The 18,034-nt window shown below is 36.5% G+C and overlaps 1 long non-coding RNA gene across 1 annotated transcript in view; it reads left to right on the top strand.

The window, feature by feature from the left end:
• The first annotated feature begins 921 nt into the window (after window positions 1-921).
• The window catches only part of LOC106877884 (uncharacterized), a 28,928-nt gene continuing 11,815 nt past the window's right edge, over window positions 922-18,034 (top strand). The window contains exon 1 of the long non-coding RNA XR_001410429.3: window positions 922-1,056. This is a non-coding gene — a long non-coding RNA (uncharacterized LOC106877884). The remainder of the gene's footprint in view (window positions 1,057-18,034) is intronic.

Raw genomic sequence — 18,034 nt, 5'->3', positions numbered from 1 at the left:
CTTTCAATCAAAAATGAAACTAGGTCAAAGTCTGATGCCAATGAGAAAAGAAAATAAAGAAAAAAAAATGTTCGTTTACCAAATCTCTGCAGTTCCTTCGCAATAGTTAGGGAATCAAAACCAACGAAGAAGACATTAGAATATATATATGTGTATATATGTGCATGTGTATATATATATATATATATATATATATATATATACACACACGCACACATGTTTTGAGTTCTATTTTTCCTGTTTGCATTGCCAAACTTTTATGTATATTTATAAAGGAAATGCAGAGATTCATTGGTATTTCAATTGATGTTGAAAATTGGTAATACTGAAAACAGTAGTTGGTCGAAAGAAGCAAAACTTTGCAATTATAATAAAATAATTTGGATTGTTTACTTACGAGACCGCATGTTGTTTTGGGTGTCCTTCGCCGATTGAACACGTTGCTTTTCTGAGCTCAAACTGATAAATTTCCGTTTCCCGAAGTCTCTGGAAGGAAATAAAATAATATTTTGACTACTGGTGAAGTAGTCTTTCGCTATCTTCATATTTAACTTGGCTGCGTCCATTTCTCACAGACAAGTACAGATAATAATGCTGGGCTGATAAAGCTGGTTTGTTACATGTGTGTATGTGTAAGTATGTATATATATGTAAGGGAGTGAGCATATGAGATTACAGAAAGACGTGTGTAACTGAGTAAACTTGAATGGCCGTTTATGTATGGGGTGAAGTGAGGTGAGAAGAAAAAGTGTTAATGAGTGTGGAAGACACTAAACTTGTGACTATAATATATATGTATATATCTATAATACACACACATATGGGTATATATATGTGATCAATTGCATGTCTTCATGCAAGTGTGAGAGAAAGAGAAAGGATAAAAAGTCTGTGTGAGAAAGAGAGTGAAAGGGAGTAAGAGAAAAAGAAAGATTAAAAAGACGGAGTAAGACCTGAACATGTATGTATGTATATGTGTGTGAGAGAGAAAGAGAGAAGTTAGTTGGTTTATGAAACGTGTTGAAGCTAAGAGCAAACTGAACTTCTATGAAGTAGGTGAGAGGTGAAAAGTTTATTTCTTAAATTATTTATTATAACTAACATTTTCTATTTTCTCTTCCAAACTTCTCATACTCTCTTTCAAACACCGTTTTGTTTTTGTTTCTATTCGTTTTACTTTCTTTCTATTTTAAGACACCTACTTCGTTTTCTTTTTTTTTTTACACGATGAAGTTTGGTTAAGTTTTTATTTTTTAATTCAGTTTATTTTTAATTATGCTTTTCACTAACTCACTGTAATCTGCAGACAGTAACTCTTTCTTGTTCTAACTCGGCAATTCTTAAACCAGAGATGTGTGTAGGAGTGGGGAAACTCCTCCCCACTCCGAGAGGAAATTTCAAGATTGCAGGTGGAAATTGAGGAATTCCAGTGAGGGGAAATCGTTTTCTATGTTGAAAAGTTCTTTACAACTCATCATCTCCACTGTTTTATGCTAGGTTTATTTTCCTTAATGTTGATTTTTTTTTAAAGATATTACTGTGAAATTAGTTACAAAGTCGTTAATGTTATGTAATAAACTGTTGTAAACAAAGACTACATTTTTGCTTATCAGATACTGTGGGAGGGCGTGGAAGGGAAAATAGTTGACTAGTAAACGGGGGAATACAGTGTAAGAAACACTATTCAGATGAAATTATGAGCTGAATGTGTCTTTTATTTCAAAATGTGTATATGTTTTAACATTGTAAAATTCGTCGAGTCAACATATGAAGTAAGTTAGCCTTAACTAGATGTTTTATGACTGCTTTTCAACCGGGACATAAACTAGTGAGGCAAGGTTGGTAGATACACAAACGGGCTTCCCTTTATTCACGAAATGAAAAAAATCTCTAACAGTTTATTAGTTCTAAACTTCTAAAAGAAAATTAACTATATGAGTCTCAAATAATAATTGTTTCTAATTTAAGCAGAAGGGTCAGTAATTTCGAGGAAAAGGGGTTTAGTTGATAATCTACCCCAATTTCTTGACTGTCACTTTATTTTTATCGATCTCTAAAAGATGAAAGGCTCAAGTTGATCGCATTGGGATTTGAACATAGAAACGTTAAGTATTTCATGAGTAACGCTGAATGATTTTTGGAATTCTATTACAGAATTTCAAAAAAAAAAAAAAAAAGTTAAAACCATCAGCTTTTCGACCCCACGATTTTCAGTAAATATCACGAGAGCTTTGATAAAATAAGTAACACTGATGTGGAGTCTAGTTTATTTCCATACGCACACCTTTGTTCTTTAAATAGTTTTGTTATTTAAGGATTATATATCAATAGTACACAGCTTGTTGCAATTTTTAACTATTTGGGAAACCCACACTATTGTATGTATGATAAATGGTTAATTTCACTAGTAAAGTGTTATAATGACACGCATTCATTCAGAAAAATCCGATATACTATCGTCATTTAATAAAGGCAGTAACGGTTAAATTAAGATTCGTTAAGGAGGTCCAGTATGACCGAAACATGTTCGGAGTACACTAATACAGTTTTTACAAAGAAAAGAAAGAGAAAAAAGGAAAATGGAAAAAAGAAACATCGATACAGCACTTAGTGCTTCTTATTTCTTTATTGCCCACAAGGGGATAAACATAGAGGGGACAAACAATGACAGACAAAGGGATTAAGTCGATTACATCGACCCTAGTGCGTAACTGGTACTTAATTTATCGACCCCGAAAGGAAGAGAGGCAAAGTCGACCTATTGATCGCAAACCAGCACTTGCAGCATTACCAGGGTCAATGGCGAGGCTAAGACGTTGGAAAAGCCAAGCGCCCTCACGGGGCATCACCTGATACTTCGGTGAGGCGAACCGCCAACGATAACAAACGCCTCGCGGTTAGTGGCCCAATCCCTCCAAACGTCTCAAACTCCACAGGTCCTGATACTTCTGCTCCGTTCGGCTACGGAAGCAGTGACACCCCCCCCCCCGATTTACCGCACCATCCTGGATGTGGGAGAGAGCAAAAGAATCGCTGACTGTGACGTCCGAGACTCATTTTTGATTGCTTTTCGCATTTAATCAATATTAAAATTTGAGCTTGTCTCTCTTTTTACTAAAACTATAATTTTAATTCTTTGTAATTCTTTATATAACTGCCATCGCCACCAAAATATTAGGGGATACCCCACGCTAACTCTTTATAAAAAGATTAAATACAATTTCCATCTTTATATTCCTTTCGGATCTTTTCATGGATCCTCCATTCTTCTCAGTTGAGTTGGACAAGTTATAAAAGTCGAAAAAACATCTAAATTTTATTAACATAGTAATTTGTCCTCGTCTTTTTCAGTCCTCGCAGGCCCTAGCCCTCTGTCAGTTTTATTTACAAAAACCTTTGAGGAAGCTCTATGTAAGTCACTCATCCTCTGAGAATTAGCTGCCAAATCTCTCACAAATTACAATCAGCAGTCACATAAAACGAAGGACATATTAGTCACAGCGTAGTCCTAGATTTACAAAAGGACGAGACGGTCACATTTAGGATGCCTTCGACCACAGAGCTGCCCGATGAAGGCTGACCGGCGGAGGTAAAGAATACGTACACCACCCATTTTCGGCGTAACAAAAACCCTAACCAGGAAAATAAAAAACCGTTGCTCGCCTTGCTAGAAACAGCAAGCAAATTTCGTTCAAATCACATATTGCAGTCATTAAATAATAAATAAAAGAAACAACCTTAAAATGCTTTTGATAATGGGTTTGCGTGTTCGATCAGTATTGACCTGGAGTTGAACACTTTTATTGTCTTTCAAATGTGACCTTATGTAGGTAAGCCTTCAATCGTCGTAATGGGTGGGAAAACAATTTATACAAAAACTATATAAAATGAAAATATAAATCTTAACATGTAATCAAAATATGTAGGATGGCAAAGAAAAGCCACAAGCATCATGTTGCATAAAAATGCCGCGAAACCTGATAGACAAGTTTTTATTTAACAATATAGCCTACAACTATTTCTTTCTCTCGTCAGCGAGGATATCTTTACACGGACGTTCGACCTATTTGAAATAACAGTCAAACGTCCCCTAATTCACACTTAAAAGAAGAAGAAAAACGAGGACAATGTAGTGATTAGGATTTTTTGGAAAGTCTGTTATGTCTGATCAACCAAGGGCTCAGCAACGACTTTACCACCTTTCACATGTCCAGTGTTCTCTCTTTCTCCTATTCTGATCTTTAACTGATACATTGATTACTTAAATCCGAACCCTTATCCTTCTCGTCTCGCGCCCAGTTACGTCGCATGCGATTTTCCTACTGGCTGTAGCTCTTTCTAATTTATGTCTTCCCACTAATCGCTATATAGTTGAGAAATCCGCTTCGCAGTGACATAGTTTAGGATTTGATCCAATCCACTGGTCACAGCAAGATCATATTTAAGGATCAACAACAGTAAATTGTTTCAGAGCTGTGGAACTATGTACAGCCAGATAGACTGTGCCATTGGAGAATCAATTATTTTAACCCATATCTCATTGCAGTGCTGATGATAAAGAATCAAACGTACGGCCCCTCGGTACGTTTTGTGCTCTCCTGGGCTTTAAACGACCAATTATTGAGGGTGACAATGGCACCTTTCCTCCTCCTTCCCGGACGAAAAGTTAATCCCGAAAACGTTAGATTTTATAACCTTCGCGCCGAATATACTTATCCAACTTTCCAATTAACACAATCATTAGTTTCCTTGGATTTTGGATTTTTTGCTAGATTAGACGTTTGCAAAACACACTTAAAGCACAAATGTGCCGCAAGTTTTAGAGGCGAGTCGGAAAGTGCTAGGATATTTTGCAAAACTTGAGTGGTTTTTTTTTTTTTTTTAAACATCATATCGGTGCATGCATATTCCTTTGCATCAAAGCACAATGTGTCTACTCGCCTCTCTTTTAAAACAATTTAAATTCTACAAAACTTTAAAAATGTAATACCATGTAATACATACTTTATGTATTTAAGGTGACGAGCTGGCAGGAACGTTAGCACGGCGGGCGAAATGCTTAGCGGTATTTCGTCTGTTTTTACGTTCTGAGTTCAAATTCCGCCGTGGTCGACTTTGCCTTTCGTCCCATACGACTATAGTGGTAATTATGACAACGATTATCATTCGATAAATTAAGTACCAGTTGCATATTGGTAAAAGACTCCCCCTCCGCCATTTTCTCCCAAATTTGTTTATTCAAATTTTTTTTTGTTTTTTTGCCAAAAAGCCTCGTTTTCGGATACTGAGGTTCCGGAAAATTCCCAAAAATTGGCATTGTTAAATCCCCCCCCCAAAAAAAATTCTTCAATTTTGACTTTTTTTCCCCAACACTAACCCTAAAGCCCTAACCGTAACTACAAAAATGTTTTGAAATTTTTGTCCGAATCATCATGTCCGTATTTTTCTGCATATTCAGAAAAAAAAAAAAAAAAAAAAAAGAAAAATTCTTAAAAAGAAATTTTACAAAAATGTTTGGAAATTTTATTTCAGAATCATAATCTCCGTATTTTTCTGCATAATTTAAAAAAAAAAAAAATTCTGAGACAATTAAAAAAAAATTAAGGAAATGGGGATGGGGTGGGGGTTTATTTAAAAGTGCCGATTTTTGCCAATTTTTTTGCAGATTCGTATTCCCCGTAGCCGAAAATGAAAATTTTTTTTAACGGGTGGTTTTTTTTGGGGGGGGGGGGGTCGATCTAATCGACTGCTCTCCGCTCCCCCATAATTTTGGGCCTTGTGCCTAGAGTAGAAAAGAATACTTTACGTACTTTTAGTACATTTTTCGTGGACTGAGAAGAAAAAAAAAAGTTGGTAATTACTAAAGAGAATTAATACTGCGACGCAGTTTCAATCCCCAGTTGAAGCTATTTCATTTCACATAAACTTTGGAAAAGTTATACAGCAACGTTTCCAACTTTTCTTTCTGCTAAACAGTACTTTAGAAGGCGAGCTACGTTGTTTAGATTCATGCTCGCAGCCATATTTCCAATCCCCAACTGTGCGTTCCCCACCCTTTCTTCCAAGAATAATGAACCTCAGTAATCAACATGTTCCTTTTTTCACAAGGTATGGATTCAGAGAGATTTGGCTATTACTTCTAGCAAGTGGAACAACTACATAAAGGAGCCTTTGTTGTTTGGGAAAAGACAGGTTGACAGTGCCTCTTATTGTTAGGTTAGCCCTTGTCAAGCAGACATATAACCAAAGGCGTTCCAACTGTGACGATCTATTTATTTTTTATTATTCAGGAATAATATATCTTCTAATTTTTTTCATGAGTATATCGGATTGCATTATCTAAAGAATGTCCTTCTCTTCTAAGACCGGGTAGTGTAATTAGAGGGATATTTGGCTGCTATATTTAGCAAGTGAGTAACCATATAGAGCCTCCGTGTGTGTGTGTGTGTGTGTGTGTAATTTTCTTTTGTCCGGTTAGTGGTGCAGTATTTTAGTGAGTACACTTCAGGTTTAGTTAAAGGGCACGCTCTTTAAGATCAGTTTCAAATTCTACTACAGGTAGCAGTCCATTGCGTCCATGAGCGCTTTATAATAAAGGTGTAACACAGATATAGTAGTCAAATGATGGTATTACGCCGGTGTGTGTATGTAAAAAAAACAAAACACTTCTGAAGTACCGACTGTCTTTTGACAAGCCAAACTTTGAGCTTAGTTTCAAGGCGTAAAGCGAATGGGCGATAACTCTTCCGCTGGCTAAAACGGTCAGTCTATTGCGGGTGACATTTTCAGATGAACTCGTACCTTTTCCCCCACGTCGGCAATTCAGTGAAATTCGGCAATGTAAAATAAACTAGCTTGCCCAGAAATACGAGACACTTACAGTGGGTATAGACTAACGCTCCCTTATTAGTCTTATACTTTAACCAGTGGGTCACTTTGTCTCTACAGGGTACGGAAGTGCATATAAAGTTAAGACAACAGATATTCGTGGGGGTGCTTAGAGACGGGCTTCAGAAGGCTTGGTAGTATGAGGCATGGAATATACGTTAAAATAGTAGACATACGACCATAGTGATAACTATGACAACGATTATCATTGTCATTTAAGAAATGGTAATTTGACAGTTTCAAATCCAAGGGCCGAGGCCTTACTCTGAGAGAAAAATTAGTTGTAAACCATGAATAAGCGATAGAAAAACTGAGAGATCGATTCCATCTTTACGTATATCATTAAAATACTGTAATATTGAGTAGCTCTTGTATCTATTGCTAAATACGACGTTATAAATATCGTAATAGATACAATATTAATTGCTTCAAGGAACCACAGCTATAGATGAAAAGTCTTTTAAAGACCAGTGCTTCGCATCTATTTTATGGCCTTCAGTAAACAGATGCGAAACCACTCAGCCGCTTGAATATTATGTCAACATCATAATTTTTTTTTCGGGTAACATGCCCAGAGGATTTGGTACATGCAGTAGCTTTGATGTGTGTAATGACCCAGTGTAGATTTATAAGAAAGAGGATGTAAGTGACGTGGAGATTGGTTTCACCTGGGTATCGAAACCAGGCTTTTCCTGAAGCTGGCTACTTTTCTAATAGCATGCACTAGAAATAAATCATATTTCACTGAGAGAGTGAGTAATGTGGCCACCACATACACACACGTTATTATGGTCTTTCTACCTTTTGATATTGGCTTCAAATCTTGGCACGAGGATAGTAAGTTCAGAGGTGGGGAGTAAGTCGATTACATCAACGCCAAGAGGACGAAAGGCAAAGTCGACCCAGGCGGAATTTGAACTCAGAACATATAGACAGATGAAATGACGCTATGTTGTAATATTGTACCTTTTTAATATTGGTTTCAAATTTTAGTACGAGGCCAGCAAGACCGAAGGTAAGTCGATTTCATCGACTCCAGTAATCAACTTGTACCTATTTTACCGATTCCGAAAGGATGAAATGCAAAGTCAACACCAGCGTAATTTGAACTCAGAACGTAAAGACGAACAAAATGCTGCTAAACATCCCCGCCGCGGGCTCTATCGATTCTGCCAGCTCACCATCTTATTCTACCTTTCTAACATTACAATTTTATTGCGGGCGGCGAGCAGGCAGAATCGTTAGCACGCCGGATGAAATGCCTGGCGGCATTTCGTCCGTCTTTGCGGCAATGGTGGGAAATCGATGACATCGACTCAAGTGCTTTATTGGTACTTATTTTATCGGTCCTGAAAGGATGAAAGGTGAAGTCGACCTCGACGGAATTTGAACTCAGAACGCAAAGACAGACGAAAGGCCGCTAAAAATTTGGCTTGGCGTGCTAACTATTCTGTCACATCGCCGCCTTAACTTGCCGAAAAAAATTAAGCAACGTGTGTTACCAAGATATCGAAACAGGCTCCCTGACACTGTTTCTGAGAGAACTATCTCCTCTCAAGTGTGTTTACAGTTAAGTTGTACTTATGATTGAGCGCAAGCATATTTGCTTTGTCTGGTGAACAAAATCCGAGGTTGATTCTAGCTTACGATTGGGACTGAACCCGGAACTATGTGGTTGGGAAGCAAGCTTCTTACCACACAGCCACGCATGTGTGTAAGTACGTATGTATATATGCATGTGTGTATGTATCTACGTATGTATGCATGCGTATCTATGCATGTGTGTGTATCTATGTATATGTGTGCATTGATGTATATGTGTGCATGTATTTATGTGTGTATGTATGCATGTATATTTGCATATATATGTGTATGTGTTTATGTATGCATATATGTTTATGGTTTCAAAGTTTGGCGCAAGGCCAACAATTTTAAGGGCGTAGGTAAATCGATTGCTTTGTCCCAAATGTTCGACTGATAACTATTTTACCAACCTCGAAAGGATTAAAGGCAAAGTCGATCTTGATGGAATTTGAGCCCGGAACGTAAAGCCGGAAAAAGGAAAATACTGCCAAGCATTTTATCCGACTCGTTAACGATTTTAACAACTCGCTTCCTACACACGTGCGTATGTATGTATGTATGTATGTCTATTTGTTTGTGCTTTAAAGAAATTGTACTTCAGAAAATAAATGACCGTATGGTCGAAAAAAATTTTTTTAAGTGTGTTAATAGATTAGGTGGAAGGAAGCACAAAAGGCGTATGAATTAACCATACTTAAAATGGTGAGACGAAAATGATTTCTAAGTTATTGAAATTACAAACCTAGTGAGAAAAAGATTTTAAAAAATATAAAAAGTTTTTAAATGATTTTGGAAAATTTCCCAAACATATTTTCAGTATGGAGAACGTGTAGCTACATAACTAGAAACAAACTACCATACTTGAGATGGTGATAAAAAAATGTAATTAATTAATTAAAATTATAACTCTAATGAAAAATAGAAGTAATGAAAATTTTCTCTCGGTACAACTAAACACAGGTCTGGGATTGTCACAACGGTTGCCAAAAGACCCAACTTCCTTCCACTCTAATCCTTGCATAATTCCTATTAAAATAAACCATCTGAAAACTATTTTTAACACCAATTAATTTTTTCATACTCATTAAGGTTGTAATTTCAATTAATTAAAAGTTATTTTCGTTTCGCTAGTTCAGAAATGATAGCTTGCACGTATACATAAGGGTTTCGTGCAGAAGGGACCCATGGGAAAATTCCTAACGTCATTATATTAATTTGTCTAGCTGGCAGAATTGTTTGCGAGTCGGACAAAATGTTGGCGATCTTACGGTACGAATCCTAAATATCGGCCTTTTCCGTAAAAAGTATCTTCGGCGATCTTTACCAAAGATCGGCCTTTTCCGTAAAATGTTTAGCGCCATTTTGCCCGTCTTTACGTTCTAAGTTCAATTTCCGCCGAGGTCGACTGCGCCTTTCATCCTTTCAGTGTTGATAAAATAATCGACTAGCTCTTCCCATCGAAATTTCAGTCCTTGTATCTATAATCGAAAGGAATATTTTAATTTGTCAAATCAGTGTCAAATCAGGTTTTCACAAAAACTAGTTTCTAATTTTAAGTTTTAGCGATTTAAAAAAAAATTTTTTTTTTTTTTTTAATTTTTTTTTAGAGAAGGATGTTAGTCGATTACATCGATTTCAGTGCTCGACTGGTAGTTTATTTGTCCCCGAAAGGCTGAAACAGAAAGTTGACCCCGGCAGGATTTGAACTGAGAACGTGAAGAGCCGAAAGAAATAACGCAAAGCATTTTGTCAGATGCTCTAACGATTCTGCCAATCCACCACCACCCCATCACAAAAAAAGTACCACCGCATTTTACCCAAGGACAAGTAACGCAGTGAAGGCACGTGGCCGAGTGGCTAAGGTGTAGTACTCGTGTCGGATGTTGATTTCGATTCCCCAAACTGAATGATACGCTGCGCTCCAGTTCACTCAGCTGTAAACGAATTCTAGCAATAGCCGGGAAGTTCTCCCTGCAACAGACCGACATGGACCCGTTCAGAGGTAAAGGGGGCTTTGTACTACACCATGGAAACAGGATTAAATTTCGGCTTTGAGTCCGAGGTCTCATGACAAACTCAGCAAGTTTTGCGACCCGACATGTACCTAAAAATCAGTAATACCTTTTATCTCCCACCCCACAAGCATAATGCTTTCCCATCTAGGGGCCAACGAAAGACGTGGTCGGAGGTCCAGAAAGCTAATAAGGGGCCCGTTCATTGAATTTTGAGATGACACCCTCATACCTTATCCCGAATCCGATTTCTCTCGGAGACCCTTAATGGTTTCGAGCATGTTGCGTGATGATAGTTGTATATATATATATACACTTAGCTGCTATTGGTGAATGGCAGCAATATGCTCCGACCCCTAACACAAACACATACATATAAGCTGAAGGCTTGTGTGTGTGAGAGAGAGAGAGATTGTGCGTATGTCGTCTGGTGAGCTGAGCCGGAAGTATAGTTTAGTTTTGCTTCCCGAATATATTTCTCACGAATACGCTGCCTCTCACCCACGTCACTAATTTTATCGTGATATTTTTTGGCATTAAGTTTCTCGTATTATACACGAGTAAAAAGAGTATATCTCTTGACACAAATTCTTAGTTGATTTAAGATTCGTCAAGGAGGTCCAAATATGACCAGAACGTGTCCGAACTTATCACCTATGATCAAATTCACTTCTCTGCCCCGCATCCTTCTTGCATATTTCAAGTAGATTTAAATTTTCGAGAGTTCTCTCCCTTGCTTCTTCTGAAAACAAATTTTCATTGACGCTACAATTTTTTTTTTTTTTTCTCATTAGATTTGTAATTTCAAGAAATTAGTCGTTATTTTCGGTTCACCATCTAAAGTAAGGTAGCTTACACTTAGCTCTATATATTTCACGTAGAAGGCATGAAGCCTTTACGTTCCCCATGGAAGTCGACCTCGAAGGGATTTGAATTCGGCGTCGCCTATCATCCTTCCGGTTCGATAAAATAAAGTGCCGGTCAAGTACTTTGGAGCTGATTCATATCATAGTGTTTTGTGTGAAGGTATAAAAGGATTTACTTTCAGCTGATTGAGCTTGTATGAGAGAAATGTGGGGGGGGGGGGAAGAAGTAGATAATTGTTATTAGTCATAGGTTGTACAACAATAATAATGCATGAGCTGTAATCTAATGAAGCGTATCATATCGTAACAAGATAACCTTTTTTTACATTCAACGCCCAAATATCGGATGTGAAGAGAGATTATGACCCGAACAAAGAACTGACTTATAAAAAAATCAACTGTAAAATCTAAATAGTTTATCTAGAAGTCTATGTAACGTTGGTTTTTCCTTTTTTTTTCCTTCGGGCATGGGGAAAAAAATTGAAGTAGTGTGCATGCGTTTTCGTTTTTAATCTTTCTTTATAATTTCTCTCTTCGAAAGATTATGTGAAATGAAGCCCTTCCACAACAAAGAATGAAAACCGATTCATCTATTCCAAGTGTTAGTTTTTCAAAGTTTCTATTTGATTTACATTTTAATTAAGCTTGATAAATTATGGGTTGATGTAGTTGCTTAGCCTCTCAGATCAATCCTAGCAAAGCAGACCAATTAGCAAAGGCAGGTCATTGTTATTTAGCCACTGGTTAATCTTGATCCAGTCATGACTATAATGAACAGCGCCCAAACCTTGACCATCCCATCTTTTTGTGTATCCAAACCTATTTTGTCATATGTGTCCGATTTTTTTTTCCTTTCCCTTTTTAAGCTGGCTGGATGAGAGTTGAAAGTTTGACTGCTATTACTAGCCAGTTTGAACGGCCACATAGAAGTTCCCTAAGGGACGATAGATCTGACAAGGTTTGTTGACCACATTCAAATCAATCAACTGAATAAATACTATTGGTTTGTTTTACTGTAACACAAAAGACTTTGAAAATGAGAAAATGATTATGTTGTGACAGCCGTGTCTTCCCAAAGGTATTACCGCCATAAAGCACAATTGTTTAAATCGGAATTGAAACCACAATAATTTCACTAACATTAATTCTTTACAAAAGCGTCAGCTGCCGAGTTTACAAAGGGAAAATAATGTAAGAATGTGTGACATTCATCCATTTCTCAAGGACTTTAACGACAGAAGTGAATTAAATTAAATCGCTACAGTCAAAGAATCGAAACGGTCACATTCGCAGCTTGGTGAGAGATTTACCCTTTTATTAATTAGGCGATAATTAGCTTTCTTAATGAGCCAACAAGAGAGCCTCTACGTAGTCGCTCGACCTGCTAAAAATAGCAGTCAAATATCCCTTAAATCATACCCTACTGTCTTAAAATTTATATATCTAAGAACGTTATATAATTAATATTAGATGGGGAAAAAGATGAGATACATTAATTTTTAAAAAACGTTAAGCTGTATACCTTCATAGAAGACCGCATCCTGAGACATTCAGACAAAAGCGAAAGAAAGCGAAAACTAATTAGAAATATATAACAATTACACTTACATTATAATTACAACTGTCCACATCTGTCTTAAATGGAATTAAGACAGAAAAATGACAAACTTAAATAGAAATATAATAATTACATTTTCTTCTATTGCTCCTTAAATTGATATAGATTTGTCTTAAATGAAATAAGAACGAATAGATCATAGTATTTATTTAAAACAACACCGGCTCCAGCTTCTCTAAATCGTGTCTGCAACGCCTGCAGCCATAAAACAAGTCGGGCATTAGGCATTGTTTTATAGAAAATCGGTCATTGTTTCCACCGTTATAGACTAGTAAAGGGAGACGGTTAAAGCACCGAGTTACCATTGTGAAGTTTGAAGAGAGGCTTTCCCCATGCAGAAAACCATACAGACAGGATTTATAACAACACCTGTGTGTGTGTGTGTGTGTGTGTGTGTGTGTGTGTCTGTCTCATTTGAACAAAAAATATATCTATAATATAAATTGTAATATAATAAACACAGGTGTAAAACTGTCGGTCTGTTCTATACCTGTTTAAATATCTTAAAATTCTGTTTAGCCACGATGAAAAAATAATAATAATAACTAACAAGCGAATAGAAATAATTTGGATAAGGCGGTATGCGTGGGCATTCCCACTTTCTGACAATCATAAAAAAGAGAAACAAGGAAAACACACTGAAAATATGGTAACAACAGCATAAGGTTAGTTGTATGGTTGAGACAAAAATACAAATTAAATTCTATTGTAGCATTTCAAATAACTTCAAGCATCAGAATTTCAAAACTTTAACATAATTTTGCATAAAATTACTATTATTACTAATTACAAGACACTGTTGCTTTTAAGACAAGCTCTTGTCACTGGCTGTGTCGGGAATTTGATGTACACGTGTTCGTGGTAGGCATGATTGTACACACACACACGTATTTATGTGTGTGTGTAATTATTTTATGGAGTTCTGTTAGTTCAAACTCTGCTAGCCTTGTTCTTACGGACAAGCACAAATATGAGTGTGTGTGTGTGTGTATGTAGATACCAAACAATATTGTTTGACGATATAACTATATATCCGTTTTATTACTTACATCGAGTGTGCTTTTGTTTCTAATTTATGGACAACTGACATGCGTATGTATATATAAATATATATATATATATATATATATATATATAATATAAATATGAGAGGGGCGGTAGGCTGTGTAAATGTTTGTATTGAGTGTGTGCATATCATTGTAAATAAATTGTGTAAGAACGATGTGTATATATTCTCAGCTGTAACACTATAATTCTTATTTTACTTTATTTCTTAGACATCAGAAAGCGATGAACTTCTCGCTACTATATATATATATATATATATATGTGTGTGTGTGTATATGTATATATAATAATATTAGGGACAAATTCCCTAAAACTATATATATGTATATATATATATATCGCTCCGACTTTAGGCATTTGTTACGGAATTAAAAGTAGTAATTAGCGAGTCATTGTCAGACACACTACACTTAATTCACAATCAGAATGTTACAACATATTCCAAAGAACAAATGAAAAGACAGACAACAAACGTTTAAAAAAAGGAAGAATAAACAATAACACACCATATATTAGTTTCGCTTTTTTTTCACCAGTGAGCGCATCTCCTTGTTATTGTAAATGGGGGGTTCTAATCCGTTGCAAAACAGTCATCAAGCAAGCACCTTGGACTCCTTTGAAGCGTGCAGTACTATTATATTCCGTGTGCTTAGTTGATTGCAGCAGGAAGCTATATAAATATGTATGTGCACTCGTAAACTGCAGCTTACTGACGTTTTACCTGCACATAGTCAGTGCTCGTTGACTACCTTGTTATAGGGTTATCTCCCTTCGATCGATAATTATTGATCTCGTTTTCTTCCCTATCCTCTCTCTCTCATTTCATTTTCTGTCCTTTCTTTCTCTCGTTTACCCCCCCCCCCCCCCCCGCTACCCTCTATTTATTTATTTATTTGTCAATTCCGAATCGACTGAACATTATGGCCTTCAAACAACGATTGCATGTCAGTGCAGAGTAAAAATAATTATTCTGATATAGAATCAGAAGAATCGATTTTATCATTCTTTTCGAACCTATAAAACAAACAAACAAACATAAATAAATAACATTCATTCATTCATTTGAAGAAAGAGTCTTAGTGAATTTCGATCTAGCTAAATCAGCCACGCTGCTAACGGAAAAAAGGGAGAAACATATTTATACAGAAACAAGTTTTTAATAATTTTTTTTTTATGGATTTTTATTTTAATGGAACAACGACCGTGACCTTTACAGACCCTCCGTGTCTGATGGAGTGGAGAAACAGAGGAAGAAACTACGGCTTACAGGTTATGCAGTCGAAAACAATATACCAAGATATCAAATTAGCTTTTTTTTTTTTTTTTTTTTTCAAACTTGAGAACATGCGCAAAATTGTCGCTCTAAAAGGCACCCCAGGGCCAAGCAATTGATGTTATACTGGGCGATGGATGAGGCCAACCGCCAAGGACCGAAGACAGCTCATCCAATGAGCTTCCATATAATTTCTGACTCCACCCACCACCACTACTACTTTCGCAACATCTCCTCCAGCTGTCTATTGACACACTATCTGTGCCCTATCAGTATTTGCAAAGGGAAGTCATCGTTCCATCTCCAGCCTGACGTGATACACATGGACCCGAGTTTCTGGGTATTGACCCATCATCAGCGTGTGACAACCACCGGTTGGCGATGGGAAGTGGTTCTCAATGCAAATATATATATACTTTTTCAAGTGATAAAAAGTCAGTGATCTTGAAAAAGTGGAAACAAGCAATAATGAATTTCTGAGCAAGATATAAACAGTAGCTGCATGACATCGTGAAGTATATTTTCCACCTAAATGTGGCTAACCCTTAAGGGTCGATGCTACTGTAGCTTGTAGCCCCAGGAAGACATCTCCCCCAGCTGGCTAGGAAGTTAAGATAAATCCCAGCTGTTTCCTCTTGAAGCACATCTGTTTATTCCATTTTTATAATCCAGTATGTGGTCACAGCTGCTGATGTATGTTAGTCAAAATACATATTAAAAAGTGAGAATTAGGGAAATATTAATTGTATAAAAAAAAAAAAAACAAGATAACATCCACTTTCCTGTTTTGTTATATAGATGTATATTAAATTCTGTGTATTTGTGCAGCTGAGGATTGCTCTGCATTTTAAATTGATGTAATGATTACATTGTTCAATTAAATGGAGTTGCATGAAACGGTTGTACTGCATTACCTCTGGATATCCTTGTTGCTTATTTTGATATATATATATATATATATATATATAATATTATTTTACTTGTTTCAGTCATTTGACTGTGGCCATGCTGGAGCAACACCTTGAAGTGCTTTTGTTGAACAATTCAACCCCAGGAATTATTTTTAAGCTTAGTACTTATTCTATCGGCATCTTTGCTAAACCTTTGAATTCCAGGGATGTAAACACACCAATACCAGTTAAGTGATGAAGGGGAGAACAAACACAGACACAAAGACACACACACCTAGATACATACATATTTATACGATGGGCTTTCAGTTTCTGTCTACCAAATCTACTCACAAGGCTTTGGTCAGCCCCGAGGCTATAGTAGAAGACACTTGCCCAAGGTGCCACACAGTGGGACTGATCCTTTTTGCCACACACAATAAGCATTATCTTTAACACAGATATCCAATCTATGTGGTAACTAGTAGTTAAGTTTTTTTTGCAAAGTAATGTAAATAGCATTAAAAGGTTAATTAATACATAATTACAGTGACGACATAACAATATTAGTCAGCGATTAATAGTTATTTATTTCACCACAAGGCCATTATGTTTTTATTGGTTTTGAAGGAGGATGTAGTCAATTTAATTGACCTCAGTACTTAACTAGTATTTATTTTATTGTTCCCGGAATAATGAGAAGATAAGCTGACCTGCATGGGATGTGAACTTGTGATGTAAATGGATATGACTAAAGACTACAAGGCATTTTAAAATTGATTTTGCCAATCCCATCATCACTTAACATCCATTTTCCATGCTGGCAATAATCGGACAGTGCCAGGCTCCAGTGTCTGTTTTGGCACAGTTTCTATAGTTGGATACCCTTCCTAATGCATTTCATAAAATGAATATTGAGAATAATCTGAGCCAGTACCTGATGTTTGTGAATAAAGATTATATATATATCTTTAAGTGTACAATATTACATATCTATTACAAGGTGACCTGCTGGCAGAATCGTTAGCACGCCAGATGAAATGCTTAGTGGTATTTCGTCTGTATTTATGTTCTGAGTTCAAATTCCGCTGAGGTCGACTTTGCCTTTCATCCTTTCGGAGTCAATAAATTAAGCACCAGTTGCATACTGAGGTCCATCTAATCAACTGGCCCCTGCCCCCAAAATTGCAGGCCTTGTACCTAGAGTAGAAAAGATTATATATTTATTACGGCTGATCTTACCAATCGGTTTTGCACTAGGGCAGTGGTTCCCAGCCTGTGGTCCACAGATCCCTGGTGATCTGCAAAGGTAGTCCTGGAGGTGGGGGGAATCCGTCAACATGCTAAGCTGACAAACCTTTCAATATCCTGGGATCCATGGGAAAACTCATTTAAATAAAAGGGGGTCCTTGATAGTGAAAAAGTTGGGAATCACTGTACCAGGGGTTCAATAGCCATGACGGATATACGAATACTGTACACTTTAATTAATATACCCACTTTATTGACAACAATATGAGTGCATATTTTTTCTTATCTATGGATTATTAGACATATATATATATATATATATATGTATATATATATATATAGTTCAAAAAAACAAAAAAACAACAAAGTGAGGACGTGATATGGATAGTATTATTGGACGCTCAGGAAAGGAAAGAGAGATTGTATGACGTTTCGGGCGTAGCCCTTCGTCGGAAAGATGGAAAGTTCGGAGAATGGAAGAACGGAGAAAGAGGAAAATGGTACTGATGCCCACGAGGTTATATATGTATATATATTGTTGATGTCAAGAATAAATAAATAAATAAATAAATGACCATCCCAAA

This window comes from Octopus bimaculoides, chromosome 16, assembly GCF_046866305.1.
Source record: "Octopus bimaculoides isolate indiv1 chromosome 16, ASM4686630v1, whole genome shotgun sequence".
NCBI classification, from domain to species: Eukaryota; Metazoa; Mollusca; class Cephalopoda; order Octopoda; family Octopodidae; genus Octopus; species Octopus bimaculoides.
Note: the sequence above shows the minus strand (reverse complement) of the source record. Positions and strands in the feature narration are given on the sequence as shown.